The sequence below is a fragment of the Dipodomys merriami genome, unplaced genomic scaffold (assembly GCF_024711535.1).
Source record: "Dipodomys merriami isolate MVZ:Mamm:240054 unplaced genomic scaffold, mDipMer1.0.p SCAF_66, whole genome shotgun sequence".
NCBI classification, from domain to species: Eukaryota; Metazoa; Chordata; class Mammalia; order Rodentia; family Heteromyidae; genus Dipodomys; species Dipodomys merriami.
The window spans coordinates 839,749-854,777 of NW_027206246.1; positions in this window are offsets into that span (position 1 = coordinate 839,749).

Sequence of the window (15,029 nt, forward strand, 5' to 3'; positions counted from 1 at the left end):
GCGTTAGGTTTAGATTTAGAGTGAGAGTTAGGGTGAGCGTTAAAGTTTGGATTAGGGTTAATTTTAGGGTTCGCGTGAGGGTGAGGGTAAGAGTTAAGTGTAAGGTGAGGTTTAGGGTGATTGTGAGGGTTAGGTTTATGGTGAGGGTGAGGTTTAGAGTTAGCATTAGGGTTATGGTGGGTTAGGTTGAAGGGGAGGCTTAGGGTAGGGTTACGGTGAGTGTGAGGTTGAGGGTTAGGGTTAGGGTTAGGGTGAGGGTGAGGGTTATGTTGAGGGTTAGTGTTAGGTTGAGGTTGAGGGTAATGGTTAGTGTGAGGACTAGGTTTAGAGTGATGGTTAGGGTGAGGGTTCGTGTTAGGGTTAGTGTTAGGTTTAGGGTGAGGGTTAGGATTAGGATATGTGTGAGGATTAAGGTTAGGTTTAGGGTTATGGTGAAGGTAAGGGTTAGGGTGAGGTTTATGGTGACAGTGAGGTTTAGGGTTAGCATTAGGGTCAGAGTGATGGTTAGGGTGAGGGTTAGGGTTAGGTGAGGGTTAGGGATAGGTTAAGGTTTAGGGTGAAGTTCAGGGTTAGGGTTAGGTTTAGAGTTAGGGTGAGTTTGAGAGTGAAGATTTGGTTTAGGATAAGGGTTAGGGTTACGGTTAGGCTGAGGGTTAGGCTGAGGGTGAGGTTGTGGGTGAAAGTTAGGCTGAGGTTTAGGGATAGGGTTAGAGTTAGGTTTAAGTTTACTTTTAGGGTTAGGCTGAGCATTAAGGTGAGGTTTAGTGTTAGGGTTAGGATTAGTTTTAGGGTGAGTGTTAGGGTGAGGGTAAGGGTTAGAGTGAGGTTTAGGGTTAGAGTGAGGTTTAGGGATAGCATTAGGGTTAGGGTTAGTGTTAGGGTGAGGTTTAGGCTTAGGGTTAGGTTTAGGGTGAGGGTGAGTTTTAGTGTTAGCATAAGGGTTAGGGTTAGGTTTAGGGTGAAGTTTAGGTTTAGGGTTAGGTTTAGGGTGAGGGTGAGCGTGAGGGTTAGTGTTAGGGTTAGGGTGAGGATTATGGTTAGGGTGAGGGTTAGGGTTAGGGTGAGGTTGAGAGTTAGGTTTAGGATTAGGCTTAGGTGTAGGGTTAGGCTTATGGTAAGGGTGAGGGTGAGGGTCAGATTTTGGTTTAGCGTTAGGTTTATTGTTATGGTTAGGGTTAGTGTGAGGGTGAGGGTGATCGTTAGGGTAATGGTGATGGTGAGGGTGAGGGTTAGGTTTAGGGTGAGTGTTAGGGTTATGGTTACGGTTAGTTTGAGTTTGAGGGTGAGGGTGATGGTGAGGTTGAGGGTGAGGGTGAGGGTTAGGGTTTGGGTGTGGGTTAGGGTTAGGGTTAGGATGAGAGTTCGACTGAGGGTAATTGTTAGGGTTAGCGTGAGGGTAAGGATTAGGGCGAGGCTGAGGTTTAGGTTTTGGATTACGTTTAGGGTTAGGTAGAGGGTTAGGCATAGGGTAAGGGTTATGGTGAGGGTTTTGCTTAGGGTTAGGTTTAGAATTAGGGTGAGGGTGAGGGTGAGTTTTAGGGTTTGGATTAGGGTTAGGGTTAGGGTTAGGCAGAGGGTGAGGTTGAGGGTGAGGGTGAGGGTTAGTGTTAGGTTAGGGTTAGGGTTTGTGTTAGGGCTAAGGTCAGGATGAGGGTTAGGGTTAGGGTTGGGTTTTGGATGATGGTAAGGCTGAGGGTTAGGCTTAGTGTTCGTGTGAGGGAAAGGGTTAGGGTGAGTGTTAGGGTGAGGGTAGTGTTAGGTTTAGCCTTAGGGTTCGGATGAGGGTTTGGGTGATGTTTAGTGTTAGGGTTAGGGTTAGGGTTAGTGTGAGGGAAATGGTGATTTTAAGGGTTAGCATGAGGGTTAGTGTGAGGGTGAGGGATAGTGTTAAAGTGAAGGTAATGATTAGGGCGAAATTTAGGGTGAGGTTGAGGGTTAATGTTTGCATTAGTGTTAAGGTGAGGGTGAGGGTTAAGGCGAGGGTTAGGGTTAGGTTTAGGGATAGGGTGAGGATTAGTGTTAGGGTTAGGTTTAGGTTGAGGATTAGGCTGAGCAGTATGGTTAGGTTTAGGGTTAGGGTGAGGGTTAGGGTGAGGGTTATGTTTAGGGTTAGAGTTAGGCTGAGTTTCAGGGTGAAGGTAAAGTTTAGGGTGAGGTTTAGGGTTAGGTTTAGGTTTAGGGTTAGCATTAGGGTTAGGGTTAGGGTGAGGGTTAGGTTTAGGGTTAGGGTGAGGGATAGGCTGAGGGCTTAGGGTGAAGTTTAGAGTTAATGTGAGGGTTAGGGTTAGGGTTAGCGTTAGTGTGAGGATAAGGGGTAGGGTGGGGGTTAGGCTGAGAATGAGGGTTAGGGTTAGCGTTAGGGTTAGGGTGAGGTTGAGGGTAATGGTTAGCGTGAGGACTAGGGTTAGGGTGATGGTTAGGGTGAGGGTTCATGTTAGGGTTAGTGTTAGCGTTAGGGTGAGGGTTAGGTTTAGAATATGAGTGAGGATTAAGGTTAGGGTTAGGGTTATGGTGAGGCTAAGGGTTAGGGTGAGATTTATGGTGATGGTGAGGGTGAGGGTTAGTATTTGGGTTAGAGTGATGTTAGGGAGAGGGTTAGGGTTAGGGTGAGGGTGAGGTTTACGGATTGGTTTAGGGTGAGCGTTAGGGTTAGGGTGAGGGTTAGGGTTAGGTTTAGGTTTAGGCTGAGGTTCAGGGTTAGGGTTAGGGTTAGAGTTAGGGTGAGGTTGAGGGTGAGGATTAGGTTTAGGATAAGGGTTAGGGTTAGAGTTAGGCTGAGGTTTAGGATAAGGGTGAGGGTGTAGGTGAGATTCAGGGTGAGGATTAGGGTTAGGGTTAGGTTTAGGTTTAGGTTGAGTGTTAGGGTTAGGGTTAGGATGAAATTTAGGCTGAGGGTTAGGGTTAGGGTTAGGGTGAGGGTTAGGTTTAGTCTGTGGTTTAGTGTTAGGATTAGGGTTTAGGTAAGGATGCGGTTAAGGGTTAGGGTGAGGGTTAGGGTGAGGGTGAGGATTAGGGTTAGGGTTAGGGATAGGGTCAGAGTGAGCGTTAGGTTGAGGGTTAGGGTTAGGTTTAGGGTTAGGTTTAGGGATAGGGTTAGGGTTAGGGTTAGGCCGAGGTTGAGGGTGAGGGTGAGGTGAGGGTTAGTGTTTTCGTTAGTTTTAGGGTGAGGGCTAGGGGGAAGTTGAGGGTTAGGGTGAGGATTAGGGTGAGGGTTTGGGTTTCAGTTCGGAAAGGCTTAGGGTTAGGGTTGGGGTGAGGGTTAGGTTGAGGGTGAGGTTTAAGGTGAGGGTTAGGGTTAGGGTGAGGATTAGGGTTCGGGTTAGTTTTAGGGTTAGAGTTAGTGTTATGATTAGCGTGAGTGTGAGAGTGAGGATGAGGGTTAGGTTGTAGGTGATGGTTAGGTTTAGGGATAGGGTGAGGTTTAGGGTTTGGGTGATATTTAGTGTGATGGTGAGGGTTAGGGTTAGGATTAGGTTTAGGATTAGGGATAGGCTGAGGGTGAGGGTGAGGGTTAGGGTTCCAGTGAGAGTTAGGTTTAGGGTTAGTGTTAGGGTTAGGTTGAGGGTTAGGGTTAGGGTTAGGGTTATGGTAAGGGTAAGGTTTAGGGTGAGGGTTAGGGTAAGGGTGAGGTTTTGGGTTAGTTTAAAGGTTAGGGTGAGCGTGAGGGTGATGGTTAGTTTTACGTTTAGGGTTAGGCTGACGGTTAGGGTGAGGTTTAGTGTTAGTGTTAGGATTAGGGTTAATGTGAGTTTTAGGGTGAGGGTAAGGTTTAGAGTGAGGTTTAGGGTGAGGTTGAGGTTTAGGGTTAGCATTAGGTTTAGCGTTAGGGTTAGGGTGAGGGTTGGGTTTAGGGTTAGATTTAGGGTGAGGGTTAGGTTTAGGGTTAGGGTTAGGGGTAGGGTGAGGGGTTAGGGTGAGGGTTAGGGTTAATGTGAGGTTTAGGTTTAGGGTTAGCGTTAGTGTGAGGATAAGGTTTAGGGTGTGGGTTAGGCTGAGAGTGAAGGTTAGGGTTAGTGTTAGGGTTAGGGTGAGGTTTAGGGTGAAGGTTAAGATGAAGGTTAGGGTTAGTATGAGGGTGAGGTTTAGAGTTAAGTTTAGGGTGAAGGTTAGACTTAGGTTGAGGTTTAGGGTAGGGTGAGGATGAGGGTTAGGGTGAGGGTGAGTTTTAGATTGTGGGTGATGGTTAGGGTTAGGGTGAGGGTTAAGGTGATGGTGAGGGTTAGGGTGAGGGTGAGGGTAAGGATTACGGTGAGTATTAGTGTTAGGGTTAGGGTTAGGGTTATGTTGAGGGTAATGGTTAGGATGAGGTTTAGGGTGAGGGTGAGGTTTAGGGGTAGCGTTAGAGTTAGGGTGAGGGTTAGCGTGAGCGTTACGATTCGTGTTAGGCTAAGGGTGAGGGTGAGGGTTAGAGTTAGGGTTAGTTATAGGGTTAGGTATAGGGTTAGGGTGAGGGTTAGGTTTAAGTTTAGTGTTAGGGTGAGGGTTAGGTAGAGGTTTAGTGCTAGTGTTTGGGTTAGGGTTAGGGTGAGTGTTAGGCTGAGGGTAAGGGTTAGAGTGAGGGTTAGGCTGAGGGTGAGGGTTAGGGTTAGGGTTAGGGTGAGGTTTAGGTTGAGGGTGAGGGTGAGTGTTAGGTTTAGGATTATGCTTAGGTGTAGGGTTAGGCTTCGTGTGAGGGTGAGGGTGAGGGTCATAGTTAGGTTTAGGGTGAGGGTTAGGTTATGGATAGGTTTAGGGTGAGGATGAGGATGAGGGTGAGGGTGAGGGTGATGGTGAGGGTGAGGGTGAGGTTGAGGGTTATGTTTAGGATGAGTGTTGCAGTTATGGTTAGTGTTAGGGTGAGGTTGAAGGTGAGGATTTGGGTGAGGTAATGGTGAGGTTGATGTTGAGGGTGAGGGTTACGGTTTGGGTGAGGGTTAGGTTTAGGGTTAGGGTTAGGATGAGGTTTAGGCTGAGGGTTAGTGTTATGTTTAGGGTGAGGGTAAGGATTAGGGTGAGGGTTAGGGGTAGGGTAAGGGTAAGGATCAGGTTGAGGGTGAGGGTTAGGATTAGGATTAGGGTTATGGTTAGGGAGAGTGTTAGGGATCGGGTTATGGGTAGGGTGAGGGTTTTGGTTGTAGTTAGGTTTAGAGTTAGGGTAAGGGTGAGGGTGAGGTTTAGGGATTGGATTAGGTTTAGGGTTAGGGTTAGGCTGTGGCTGAAGTTGAGGGTGAGGTTGATGGTTAGGGTTAGGGTGAGTGTGAGCATTAGGGTTCATGTTGGGGTTACAGTTAGTTTGAGGGTTAGGGTTAGGTTTAGGATTAGGCTGAGGGTTAGGTTGAGGGTTAGGGTCTGGGTTTGAATGAGGGTAAGGGTTAGGGTGAGGGTTTCGGGTGAGTGTGAGGGTTAGGCTTAGGGTTAGGGTGAAGGTAAGGGTTAGGGTGAGGGTTAGGATGAGGGTGAGGTTAGGGTTAAGGTGAGGTTAAGTGTAAGGGCGAGGTTTAGGGTGAGGTTGAGGGTTATTGTTAGCATCAGGGTTACTATGAGGGTGAGGGTAGGGAGAAGGTTAGAGTTAGGGTTAGGAATAGGGTGAGGATTAGTGTTGGGGTTAGGTGTAGGGTGAGGGTTAGGCAGAGGAATAGGGTTAGGGTTAGGGTTATTGTGAGGGTTAGGATGAGGGTTAGGGTTAGAGATAGGGTTAGGGTTAGGGTTAGGTTAGGGTGAGGGTTTGTGTTAGGGTTAGGGTTTGGGTGAGGGTGAGGGCTAGTGTTAGCATTAGGGTAAAGTTTAGGGTTAGGGTGACGGTTAGGGTTAGGGTGATATTTAGGGTGATGGTGAGTGTTAGGGTGAGGGTTACAGTGAAGGTGACAGTGACGGTGAATATTGGGGTTAGTGTTAGGGTTATGGTGAAGGTGAGGGTTAGGGTTAGGGTTACGGTTAGTGTAAGGGATAGGATGAGGGTGAGGGCGAGGGTGAGGGTGAGGGTTAGCGTTAGGTTTTGTGTGAGGGTGAGGGTTAGGGTGAGGGTTAGGGTTACGGTTACTGTTAGGGTTAGTGTGAGGTTTAGGGTGAGGGTTAGGGTTAGGGTTAGGGTGAGGGTTAGGGTTAGGGTTATGTTGAGGTTTAGGTTTAGGGTGAGGGCTGCAGTGAGGGTTAGGGTTGGTGTGAGTGTGAGGGTGAGGGTGAGGTTTTCGGTTAGGTAAGAGTTTGGTTATGGTTAGTTTTAGAGTTAGGGCTAGGTTTAGAGTGAGGGTTAGGGTTAGGGTGTTGTTTAGTGTGAGGCTGAGTGTTAGCATGAAGTTTAGGGTGTGGGAGTGGATTAGGTTTAGGTTGAAGTTTAGGGTGAGGGTTAGGGTTAGGGTTAGGGTTACGGTGAGGGTTAGGGTGAGGATGATGGTGAGCGTTATTTTTACTGTAAGGGATAGGGTTAGGGGGAGTGTGACGGTTAGGGTTAGGGTTAGGTGAGTGTTAGGGTTAGTTTGAGGTTTAGGGTGAGGTTGAGTTTGAGGGTCAGTGTTAGGGTGACGGTAACAATGAGGGTGAAGTTTAGGGTTAGTATTAGGATTACGGTGAGTTTTAGGTTTAGGGTTAGGGTTAGGGTGAGGGTTAGGGTTAGGATTAGGGTTAGGGTTTGGGTTATTTTTAGGGTTAGGATTAGGGTTAGGGTAAGAGTGAGGTTTAGGTTTATATTTAGGGTTAGGTTTAGGTTTAGGGTGAATGCTATGGTGAGGGTGTGGTTTAGGGTGAGTGTGAGGGTGACGGTGAGGGTAAGGGTTACGATTTGGGTTAGGGTTAGGGTAAGGCTGAGGATGACAGTGAGAGTGATGGTGAAGGTTAGGTTTAGGGTTAGGGTGAGGGTGAGGTTGAGGGTTAGGTTGAGGATTAGGGTTAGTGTTAGGGTTAGGCTGAGGGTGACGGTGAGGGTGAGAGTGAAGATTAGGGTTAGTGTTAGGTTTAAGGTGAGAGCTAGCGTGAGTGTGAGTGTTACAGTGTGAATGAGGGTGAAGGCGAGGGTTTCGGTTAGGTAAGAGTTAGGGTTATTGTTAGGGTGAGGATTATTTTGAATGTGAGGGTTAGTGTGAGGGTTAGGGTTAGGGTGACTGTTAGGGTCAGAGTTAGGGTGAGGGTTAGGGTTAGGGTTAGGTTTAGGGTTATGGTGAGAGGTAGGGTTAGGGTTAGTGTGAGGGTTAGGGTTAGTGTGAGGGTTAGGGTTAAGGGTTAGGGTTAGGGTCAGGTTGAGGGTAAGGTTTAGGTTGAGGGTTAGGGTGTGGGTGAGAGTTAGGGTTAGCGTTAAGGTTAGGGTGAGGATTAATGTGAGGGTTAGGTTTAGGGTAGGGTTTGGGTGAGGGTGAGGGTAAAGGTGAGGCTTAGGTTAGGGTTAGGGTTAGGTTTAGGGTGAGGGGGAGGTTTAGGGATAAGGTTAGGGTGAGGTTTAGGTTTAGGGTGAGGGCTACGGTGAGGGTGTGGGTTAGGGTGAGTCTGAGGTTGAGGGTGAGGTTTTCAGTTAGGTAAGGTTTAGTCTTAGGTTTAGGGTTATGGTTAGGGTGAGGGTAAGGGTTAGGGTTAGGGTTAGGTTTAGAGTGAGGTATAGGTTTAAGGTTAGGCTGAGGTTGAGGTTTAGGGTGAGGGGTAGGGTTAGGGTTAGGGTGAGGGTTTGGGTTAGGGTGAGGGTTAGGGTTAGGGTGAGGGTGAGTGTGAGGGTGAGGGTTAGGTTTAGGGTTAGTGTTAGGGTGAGGGTTATCGCGAGGGTTAGGGTTAGGGTAAGTCTTAGGGTTAGGGTGATGGTTAGGTTTAGGGTTAGGGTTAGGGTGATGGTGAGGTTGAGCGTAAGGGTTAGGGTTAGTGTGATGGTGAGGGTGAGGGTGAGGGTATGGTTTAGGGTTAGTGTGAGGATAAGGGTTAGGGTGAGGGTTAGGGTGAGGGTGAGGCTTAGCTTTAGTTTTAAGTTTAGGGGGAGGGTTAGTGTTAGGCTTAGTGTTAAGGTGAGGGTTAGGGTGAGGGTGAGGGTTTGTGTTAGGATTAGGGTTAGGGTGAGATTTAGGGTTTGGATTAGGTTTAGGATAAGGGTTAGAGTTAGGGTGAGGGTTATGATTATGGTTAAGTTTAGGGTTAGGTTGAGGATTAGAGTGATGGTTAGGGTTAGGGTTAGGGGTACGGTGAAGGTGAGGTTGAGGGTTAGTGTGACGTTTAGGTTTAGGGTGAGGGCTACGATGATGGTGAGTGTTAGGTTGAGTGTGAGGGTGAAGGTGATTCTTTCCATTAGGTAATGGTTAGGGTTATGGTTAGGGTGAGGATTACGTTGATGGTGTGGGTTACTTTCAGTGTTAGGGTTATGGTGAGGCTTAGGGTTAGGGTTAGATTGAGGGTTATGGTTATGGTGATGTTTAGGGTGAGGCTGAGTGTTGCAGTCAGGGTGACTGTTGGGGTGAGGGTGAGGTTGAGGGTTAGGGTGTGGTTTAGGGTTAGGTTTATGGTGAGGGTTAGGGTGATGGTGAGGGTTAGGTTGAGGGGTAGGATTAGGGTTAGGGAAAGTGTTAGGGTTAGTGTGACGGTTAGCATTAGGGTTAGAGTTAGAGTTAGTATGAAGATAAAGCTTATGGTGAGTTTTAGGGTGAGCATGAGGGTAAGGTTTATCGTTAGGGTTATGGTGAGGGTTAAGGTTAGGGTTAGGTTTAGGGTTAGGGTTGGGGTTCGGGTGATGTTTACAGTGAAGTTGAGGTTTAAGCTGAGGGTGAAGTTGAGTGTGAGGTTTAGGATGAGGGTGAGGGTGAGGCTGAGGGTGACCTTGAGGTTTAGCTTGAGGGTGAGGATGAGGGTTAGTTTTAGGGTTAGGTTTAGGGTGAGGGTGAGGTGAGGATTAGGGTTAGTTTGAGGGTTAGGGGGAAGGTGAGGTTGACGGTGAATGTTAGGGTGAGGTGACAGTGAGGGTGTGGGTTAGGGTTAGGATTAGGTTTAGGGTGACTTTGAGAGTTAGGGTTAAGTTTAGGGTGAGGGTGAAGTTGAGGGTAAGGGTTAGGGTTAGGTTAGGGTGAGGGTAAACTTTAGGCTTAGGGTTAGGGTAAGCATTAGGTTTAGGGTGAGTATTAGAGTTATGGTTAAGGTGAGGTTTAGGGTTAGGGTTAGGGTAAGAGTTAGGGTTAGGGTGAGGGTTAATGTTTGGTTTAGGGTGAGGGTTAAGGTTAGGTTTAGGTTTAGAGTGAGGTTTAGGCTTAGGGTTAGGGTGAGTGTGAGGGTTAGGGTTAGGTTTAGGGTTAGGGTGAGGTTTAGGGTTGGGGTGAAGTTTAGGGTGATGGTGAGGGTTAGGGTGAGGGTGAGGTTGAGGGTTAGGGTTAGGGTGAGGTTGAAGGTGATGGTGAGAGTTATTGTTAGGATTAAGGTTAGGGTGAGTGTGAGGGTTAGGGTTAGGCTTATGGTTTGGTTAAGTGAGGCTGAGTGTGAGGGTGAGGGTGAGGGTTAGGGTTAAGGTTAGGGGGAGGGTTAGCGTTAGGGTTAGGGGGAGGGTTAGAGTGATGGGTAGGGTTTGCGTTAGGGTTAGGGTGAGGTTTAGTGTTAGGGTTAGGTCTAGGGTGAGGGTGAGGTTTAGGGTTTGGGTGAGGGTGAGGGTGAGGTTTTTGGTTAGGTAAGGTTTAGGGTCAGGTTCAGGGTTAGAATTAGGGTGAGGGTGTGGGTTAGGTTTAGGTTTAGGGTTAGGGTTACGGTGAGGGTAAGGGTGAGGTTTTTGGTTAGGTAAGGTTTAGGGTCAGGTTCAGGGTTAGAATTAGGGTGAGGGTGTGGGTTAGGGTTAGGGTTAGGGTGAGGGTGAGGGTGAGTGTTAGGATGATTGTTAGGGTGACGATGAGGGTGTTTGTGAGGGTGAGGTTTATGGTTAGGATTAGTGTGAGGGTTTGGGTTAAGGTTAGTGTTAGGGTTAGGGTGAGGGTTAGGGTTAGGCTTAGGGTCAGGGTTAGGTTTGGGGTGTGGGTTAGTCTGAGGGGTAGGGTTAGGGTTAGGGTTATGGTGAGGGTAAGGGTTAGGGTGAGGTTTAGGGTTAAGTTGAGGGTTAAGGTTAGTGTTAGGATTAGGATTAGGGCTAGGGTTAGGATGAGGGTGAGGTGAGGGTGAGGGTTAGGGTTAGGGTTAGTGTTAGGGTTAGGGTTATGTGAGAGTTAGGTTTAGGGTGACGCTTAGGGTTAGGGTGAGGGTTAGGGTCAGGGATAGGTTGAGGGTGAAGGTCAGGGTGAGGGTTAGGGTTAGGTAGTGGGTTCGGGTTAGGGTGAGGTCTAGGATTAGGTGATGTTTATTGTGAGGGTGAGGGTTAGGGTGAGGGGGAGTATTAGGGTGAGGGTGAATGTTCGAGTGAGGGTGAGGGTTAGGTTGTGCTTGAGGGTTAGGCTTAGGGTTGGGTTTAGGGTGAAGGTGAGTGTTAGGGTGAGGGTGAGGGTTAGGTTTAGGGTTAGGGGTAGGGTTAGGGTTAGGGTTAGGGTGAGACTTTTGGTTACTGTGAGGATAAGATTTAGGTTGAGGTTTAGGGTGAGGGTGATGTTTAGGGTTAGCGTTAAGTTTAGTGTGAGGGTTAGGGTGAGAATTAGCATTACGGTGAGGGTTTGGGTTAGGGTGAGGGTTAGATTTAGGGTGATGTTTAGAGTGATGTTGATGGTAAGTGTGAGGGTGAGGGTGAGGGTTAGTGTGAGGGTCACGATGAGGGTGAGGGTTAGGGTTAGGTTTAGGGTCTGGTTGAGGGTGAGAGATAGAATTAGGAATAGTGTTAGGGTTAGCGTTAGGCTGAGCGTGAGGGTCAAGGTGAGGGTGAAGGTTAGGGTTACGTTAACATTAGGGTTAGAGTTATTAGGGTTATGGTTAGTGTGAGGGTTATGGTTATGGTTACGATTAAAGATAAGGTGAGTGTAATAATTAGGGTGAGGTTAGGGTGAGGGTTAAGGTTAAGGTTAGGATTAGGGTGAGTGTTAGGTTTTGGGTGATGTTTAGGGTGAGACTGAGGGTTAAGGAGAGGATGAGGGTTCGGGTGAGGGTGAGGGTGAGGTTGAGGGTGAGTGTGAGGGTGAGGGATAGGGTGCGGGTGAGGATTAGGGTTAGGGTGAGAGTTAGTGTTAGGTTTAGGTTTAGTGTGAGGGTGAGGGTTAGGGGTAGGTTTAGGGTTAGGTTGAGGGTTAGGGTTAGGGTTAGGGAGAGGGGTAGGGTTAGAGTTAGGGGTAGATGTAGTGTGATTGTGAGGGCTAGGGTTAGGGTGAGGGTTAGGTTTAGGGTTAGGGTTAGGGTTTGGATGAGTTTGAGGGTGAGGTTTAGGTTTAGGAATAGGGTTAGGTTAGGGTTAGGGAGAGTGTTAGGGTGAGGGTAAGGGTTCGGGTCAGTTTTCGAGTTAGAGTGTGTGGGTGAGGGTTAGGGTTAGGGTGAGGATTAGGGTTAGGGCAAGTGTTAGGGTTATGGTGAGAGTTAGGGTTAGGGTGAGGTTTAGTGTGAGGATGACGGTTAGGGTTAGTGTTAGGGTTAGGTTAGTTTTAGGGTGAGGGTTAGGGTTTGGTTTAGGGTTAGGGTGAGGGTGAGGTATAGGGAGAGTGTTAGGGTATGGGTGAGGGATAGGGATAGGTTAGGGTTAGGGTGAGGGTTTCGGTGAGTGTTAGGGTTAGGTTTAGCATTAGAGGTAGGGTGAGGGTGAGGTTGAAGTTTAGGATTAGGGTTAGGATTAGGATTAGGCTGAGGGTGATGTGGAGGGTCTGGGTTTCAGTTTGGGTTAGGGAGAGGGTTAGGTTTAGGGCAGGGTGAGGGTTAGGGTTAGGGTTAGTATTAGGGTTAGGATGAGGTTTAGGTTGAGGCTTATGGTTAGGGTAAGGGTTAGCATTAGGTATAGGATGAGGATAAAGGTCAGGTTGAGTGTTAGGGTGATGGTGAGGTTTAGGGTTAGGGTTAAGGTTAGGGTTTGGGTTAGAGTCAGGGTTAGGTTGAGGGTTAGGGTATGGGTAAGTGTTAGGTGCGGGTTAGTATGAGGGTGAGGGTTAGGGTTACGATGAAGTTAAGTTTAGGGTGAGGTTTAGGGTGAGGTTGATGGTTAGGTTCAGCCTTAGGGTTAGGTGAGGGTGAGGGTTATGGTGAGGGTTCGGTTTATGTTTAAGGATAGGGTGAGGATTTAGGTTAGGTTTAGGTTTAGGGTGAGGGTTAGGTTTATTGTGATGGTTAGTGTGATGGTGAGGGTCAGGGTGAGGGTGAGGGTTAGTATGAGGGTGAGGGTGAGGGTTAGGGTTAGGATTAGAATTAGGGTGAGTTTTAGGGATATGGTTATGGTTAGGGCTAGGGTTAGGGTTATTGTTAGGGTTAGGGTTAGGGTTAGGGTGAGGGTGCAGATGAGGGTCAGTGTTAGGGTTAGGGTTAGGTTTAGGGTTAGGGTGGTGTTGCGTGTTAGGGTTAGGATTAAGGTTAGGTTTGGGGTAAGGTTGAAGGGGAATGGGAGGTTGAAATTTAGGGTTAGGATTAGGGTTAGGGTTAGGGTGAGGGTTAGGGTAAGGGTGATGGTTAGGGTGAGGGTGAGGGTTTCGGTTATGTATGGATTATGGTGAGGGATAGGATTAGGGTGAGGGTGAGGGATAAGCTGAGCTTAGGTTTAGCGTGAGGGATAGGGTTAGGGTTAAGGTGAGGGTTAGGTTTAGGGTGATGTTTAGGGTGAGGATGAGGGTTAAGGTGAGTGTTAGGGTTAGGGTTAGGGTTAGGGTGAGGGTGTGGGTGATGGTTAGGGTTAGGTTTAAGTTCAGGGTGAGGGTGAGGGTGAGGGTGATGGTGTGGGTGAGGGTTAGGTTTAGGTTTAGTTTTAGGGTGAGGGTGAGGTTGAGGGTGAGGGTTAGGATTAAGAATAGGGTTAGGGTTAGGTTTAGACTGAGAGTGACGGTCAGGGTGAGGGTGAAGGTTAGGGTTAGGGTTAGGGTGAGGGTAAGGGTTACGGTTAGTGTGCGGGTTATGGTTAGCTTAATGGTTAGGGTTAAGTTGAGGTTAAGGTTTAAGGTGTGAGTGAGGGTGAGGGTGAGTGTTAGGGATATGGTTAGGGTTATTGTTTGGGTTAGGGTTTGGGTGATGTTTAGGGTGAGGGTTCGGTTTAGGGTGAGGATGAGTGTTCGGGTGAGGGTTCGGTGAGGGTGAAGGTAAGGGTTAGGGTGTGGGTGAGGATTAGAGTTAGCGTGAGGATTAGCGTTAGGTTTAGGGTTAGGTTGAGGGTGGGGTTGAGGTTTACGGTTCAGATTAGAGTTAGGGTTAGGGTAACGCTGAGGGGGAAGTGGAGGTTGAGGGTGAGGGTTAGGGTTATGGTGAGGGTGAGGGCTAGGGTGAAGGCGAGGTTTAGGGTGACGGTGAGGGTTTCGGTTAGGTAAGGGTTAGGTTTTGGGTGAGGATTAGGGTGAGGGTGAGGGTTAAGCTGAGGTTAGGTTTAGTGTGCGGGTTAAGGTGAGGGTGAGGGTGAGGGTTAGGGCTTGGGTGATGTGTAGGGTGAGGGTGAGTGTGAGGGTTACGGTTAGGGTTAGATTTAGGGTGAGGTTGAGGGTGAGGTTTAGGATTAGGAATAGGTTTAGGGTTTGGGTTGGGCTGAGGTTGAAGGTCAGTGTGAGAGTGAAGCTTAGGGTTAGGGTTAGGGTTAGGGTGAGGATTACTTTTAGTGTGAAGTTTATGGTTAGGGTTAGGGTTAGTGTTAGGTTGAGGGTATGGGTTAGGGTGAGGTTTAGGTTGTGGATGATGTTTAGGGTTTAATCTTAGGGTTAGGGTGTGTGTTAGGTTATGGGAGATGTTCAGGGTGAGGGTTAGGCTTAGGGTGAGGATGAGGGTTCGGGTGAGGGTTCGGGTGAGGGTTCGGGTGAGGTTTAATTGTGGGTTAGGATTAGGGTTAGGGTTAGGGTTAGGGTGAGGATTAGGGAGAGGGGAAGGAGTAGGGTAAGGGTGAGGTTTAGGATGTGGGTAAGTGTTAGGGTGAGGGTTAGGGTGAGGTTGAGGGTTAGGGTTAGGGTGAGGGTAAGGGTTAGGTTGAGGGTTAGGGTGAGGGTTAGGGTGAGTGTTTGGGTTAAGGTTAAGGACAGGGTGAGGATTAGGGTTAGGTTTAGGTTTAGGCTGAGGGTTAGGCTGAAGAGTAGCGATAGGGTTAGGGTGAGGTTTAGGTTTAGTGTGAGGGTTAGGGTTAGGGTTAGGGTTACGGTGAATATAACGGTTACGATGAGGGTTAGTGTGTGAGGTTTAGGGTTAGCATTAGGTTTAGGGTTAGGGTTAGGATGAGTGTTAGGGTTAGAGTTAGGGTTATGGTTAGGGTGAGGGTGAGGGTTAGGGTTAGGTTTAGGGTGAGGGTTAGTGTTAAGGTGAGGGCTAGGTTGAAGGTGAGGATTAGGGTGAGGGTGTGGGTTAAGGTTAGGGTTAGGGTTAGGATTAGGGTGAGTGTGAGGGTAAGGGTTAGGGTGAGGTTGAGGGTTAGTGTTAAGATTAAGGTTAGGGTTAAGGTTAGGGTGAGGGTGAGGGTGTGGGTGAGGGTTAGGTTTAGTGTTAGTGTGAGGGTTAGGGTTAGGGTGAGTGTTAGGTTTAGGGTGAGGGTTAGGTTTAGGGTAAGGGTTAGGTTAAGGGTGAAAGTTAGTGTTAGGGTTAGGGTTAGGTTGAAGGTGAGGGTTAGATTTAGGATTAGGGTTAGGGTGAGGGTGAGGGTGATGGTGAGGGTGATATTTATTGTGACAGTGAGGGTTAGGGTGAGGATGAGTGTTAGGGTGAGGGTGAGTGTGAAGGTGAGTTGAGGATTAGGGTATGCTTGAGGGTTAGGTTTAGGTTTAGGGTTAGGGTGAGGGATAGGGTTAGGGTTAGGGTTAGTGTGAGAGTTATTGTGAGGTGTAGGGATAGGATTAGGTTGAGGGTTAGGGTGAGGGTGAGGGTTAGCGTTAGCGTTAGGGTTAGGTTGAGGTTTAGGTTTAGGGTGAGGGTGAGGGTTAGGGTGAAGGTGATGGTGATGATTTCTGTTAGCTAAGGGTTAGTGTTATTTTTAGGGTCAGGATTAGGTTGAGATTGAGGGTTAGTGTGAGTGTTAGGGTTAGGGTGAGGGTTGGGGTTAG